The sequence below is a fragment of the Apis dorsata genome, unplaced genomic scaffold (assembly GCF_000469605.1).
Source record: "Apis dorsata unplaced genomic scaffold, Apis dorsata 1.3 scaffold_188, whole genome shotgun sequence".
Classification (NCBI taxonomy): Eukaryota; Metazoa; Arthropoda; class Insecta; order Hymenoptera; family Apidae; genus Apis; species Apis dorsata.
In genome coordinates, this window is record NW_006263473.1 from 1,142,887 (window position 1) to 1,147,011 (window position 4,125).

The following is a 4,125-nucleotide window of genomic DNA, read 5'->3' on the forward strand; positions in this document are numbered from 1 at the left end:
TCGCAACCACGGTTTTCGCGTATCTCATTTGGATATTTTTCACCTCGGATACGCGTACGCCTGTTTCATCGATAAGATCGATAATCGTTTCCAGACGACTCAATCCGTTTTACGAGTTTTTTTCAGATAATCGGCGTGTCTACTATGGATTCTGGATGCGTAACGAGCAGGCTTGATCGATATCGGTCGGATTTCGAAGGATTGAGGTTATACGTTCCAAAGGAAATTTTGTGACATTTCTGTTGAATTCGGTATCGAAGAGATTAACGTTGTTGTCGATTGTGCCGATTGTGATGAGGTAATTTATAAATGTTTACATTTGTAAAGTTTAATATAATCGAATCTGATTAATTAATTTTGACCCGATATGAATATTCTGGAATTGAAAATATTTTGGAATTTTTTTTTAATAAGGAATATAATAATAATAATAATAAAAAGAATTTAAAGATATAAAATAAAATACGCGAGAGGAAACGTGTATTTATTTGTTTTTATTAATTAGTATATTTATCTAAGATTAATTATATTTAATTTCATTAATATGTTTACCCAAGATAAAAGTGACATTATATTATCGTTTAATATCGATATGAGATTTATGTTTGGAAGAGATTCGTTATTCTTCCTATGTTATGAATAACAATCCACTTGATAATTATCTATAAAACATACTTATCTCATCTTATTTCTACGATTATCGGGTAATGCTTAATCAAGTTAAATTTTTGTATGTGAAAATTACATTTTGGAATCATTGCAATTATAATTTACTCGTATTGTATATTTTGTCTAATATTTCGAATCCTAGATAACTGTATTAAAATCTAAATTTTGTTGACACAACAACTTTCTACTCAAAATTTTTATATTTCGTATCGAGAACTGAGAATATAAATATGGCCACCTAAACACATCCATCCGAACAGTGCTCTTGCAAAAATATGCAATTTCAAAATTAAACGAGATATTCCATCTGACTTAGAACACCCGATATATTATTCTAAGATTGCACAATGCCTATAACATTAGAAACGAAAATATATAGAAAGAATAATAATTACCTTTATCTACATTCGAATTTCTGCATTGCATAATCTTGAAAAAAGAAAAAAAAATCGAACAATTCCCATTTCCTCTTGAGTTCAGTTCATGAATATGTATTATCAGTTCATGAATGTGTGCCTCTAATATTTACAACATAGTTACATATTTATTCGAAACTCTGTCATTACGCACAGTTACAATTACCTGGAAAATATTTTACATTTATCCCACTTCAATTATACAGTACTGTAACTATTTGCGATAAATCTGGTTGTCGCGATAAATCCGGCTAGAAAATTGCTCGTATTCGACTCGAGTGTAAAATTGCTGTCAAGACTTTCGAACGAGTACAGCTACTTTTAACATAAAGTAACTAAATATATATTTACGATATAATAACATATTTTACCGCTTCACTTACCTTCCTACTCATGCTCATTCCGTTGCAGATTTACTTCTAATCGGCCACAACTGGATTCGTTCGAACGACGATTATCACAGGATAAAGATACCTTAAATGGATCATTAACGTCGATATCGAGAAATCAATGAAGGATTACACGATAGATCGCTCAAATTCCCGTCGATCGTTGCGTCACACACGGTCATCAATACGTCGAAAATATAATTATTCTCGCGGTACCGCTTGCCATATGTTGCTTTTAACAACGTACCCTGTTCGAGCATAATCTCTCGAGGAAGTGGTTTTTAGAGTCGAAAGGTGCTTCTGCTTGATCTTTCACCTTCTATCTATCCGTTGAAATTCTGTTAGAGAGAATAGAAGAATGTAAATATTATCGGTTTAAATGCTTAAAGGATTAGGAAAGGGGCTAATTTAATTTATGAACATTATGAAATTGAGAAGAACAATCGATAAATATTTAACGTATTTAGAAATTCTTTAACGAAGGATATTTAAGGATAATATATAGATTTCACGGTTCGTGGCTTCTTGACATCACGCTCTTCTCCCTTTATTTTGAACTCATTTGGCTACAGAATATCACAACATGATAGAGATCGAACTTTAGATAGAATTGCACCGATCATAATGTGTGTATGTGTGTGAAACTCTCGATCGAATCGATGTTTTCGATCTTTTACACATTTTTGAACAAAATCGATATTTAATATTTACAAAATGTATATTATAATCTGGAAGAATTGGATTTACTTCGGAATGAGGAATTCTTCGAAAGAAATTGACTTGATTAAAATTTATCCGGATCCATATAAAATATAAAATAAATGACGATAAATTTCGATTCGATCGGTCGAATTTCACGAAAAATAGGATCGATGATAACGTCATAACGAGTGGTTGACGCCATGTTCAACAGACATATCATTTTGTTGATCTTTTTTTTCTTTTTTTTTTTTTTTGTACACACACCTTAAGTACAAAACAGCAGAAGTAACGATGCGCACAGACAGACAACGATACACAGATTTAAATGGGCTACGCCACATTCATAAATATACTCTTGACACTTATGCAACTGAGCACCGCTTATACAACGCGACGATGATAAAATATTATTTTCCAGCGACGGTTCTTTGGCGCGATTTAGCTTTTGATGCATGGTTCCGTTGTTCTCCTTTTTTTTTACGCAATTATCAACGTGTGCAATTTGTTTCATACCTGTTCGAGATTGAAATATCATTGAAAACTTTGTGAAAGTTTCGTCTCGAACAATTCGAACAACTTATATTCAGTAACGGAGATAGAGTTTTATGCAAGAGATATGAATATGATGTTTTATATACGTCCATCTTTCGTTCGTTATTAATTTATTTTTTAAATTTGTTTGTTATCTCAGCTTTGTAATTTAAAAAGTTTTTTAAAAATTTTTTTCGTATTGGTATTGTAATTTTTATAATGATACGTGTTATTTTTGAGTGATACTCGAGAAGGGTGTGACGTCCATTTTGTCGATCTCTGAAACTCATTGAAAGGCTGTATAAGTTTTTACAAAAAAAAAAAAAAAATAGAAAATGCATAGATTATAAAAATCATTAATTGTAGTTCTTAACAGTGGAATCAATCTCGAACAAAGTTTTTCAATAAATTACATTAACGTACATTATTTTGTAAATATTTCGTCAATCGTGTCAATTATTTGCAAATTAATTTTGAATAATTTTAATTATTCCTTCAAGAAGAATTATATAAATTATAATTAGTAATACTATATTTTGTATAACACATTTTAAATATCGTTACAAATTCACGAATCATCGTGAAACAGAGAGGCAATACACTCATAGATTACAATCTTCTATAATTTTTATCATATATATAATCCTATATACTATGTATGTATATCATTTTACATTTAGCCTGAGATAGAAGGTGTATGTATACCATACGATTAAAGTATTGTCAATAGTACGAAAGGAGAACGACGAAATCGATGCAGAATTATTTTTCTTCTACCTTCCTAAATTTGTTCCTTTTCTAAACAATAATATGTACTCGTCACATGTTCTTCTTATATCGAGTTCGATATGAAATGAAAGTATCAAAGTTGCGAAGATTTCTTCAAGTTTTCTTGAAATTAAGATTTATCGTTGCTTTTCGCCGATTGAACTTAAAATTAGTGGAGAAAATGCTTTCCATAAACGTCAATTGATAAACTTATAACAGATGAATTAAATTATATATTATATTTTCAACGTACATACATAATTATCATTTGGAGAAACAATTTTCGATTATACATAAAACACGAATCGCACGATTAATCGTCACAATTAATAATTTACATAGATACATCGGTTTTGACTCAACACACGAGGATTGCGCATCGTTTTGCGAATCGGTAGCAACTAACTCGTTTTTCTTCGAAACAATTTCGCAAAGACACGTTCGCTCAACATGAATAAAATTATGTCTTAACGTTTAAATTATTCGCTTTGTACAATATTCTTTCCCCTCTCTGATCGCGTGTACCGTGGACACAACGTTCGGCGAATCAATGAGTCGTCGTTCTGCTTTGTACCAATGCTGAGTATTACATCAACAACGTTCAATAGATACTCTGCTTCGTCTTTTTTCTTTTTTTTTTTTTTTTTTTT

General features: G+C 30.9%; 1 long non-coding RNA gene across 1 annotated transcript; it reads left to right on the plus strand.

Moving 5' to 3' along the window:
• Nucleotides 1–1,238: 1,238 nt before the first annotated feature.
• On the plus strand, nt 1,239–2,045 carry LOC116185453. Its single transcript, XR_004150307.1, has 2 exons — nt 1,239–1,416; nt 1,497–2,045. It is a non-coding gene; the product is annotated as an uncharacterized LOC116185453 (long non-coding RNA).
• The last annotated feature ends 2,080 nt before the right edge of the window (nt 2,046–4,125 follow it).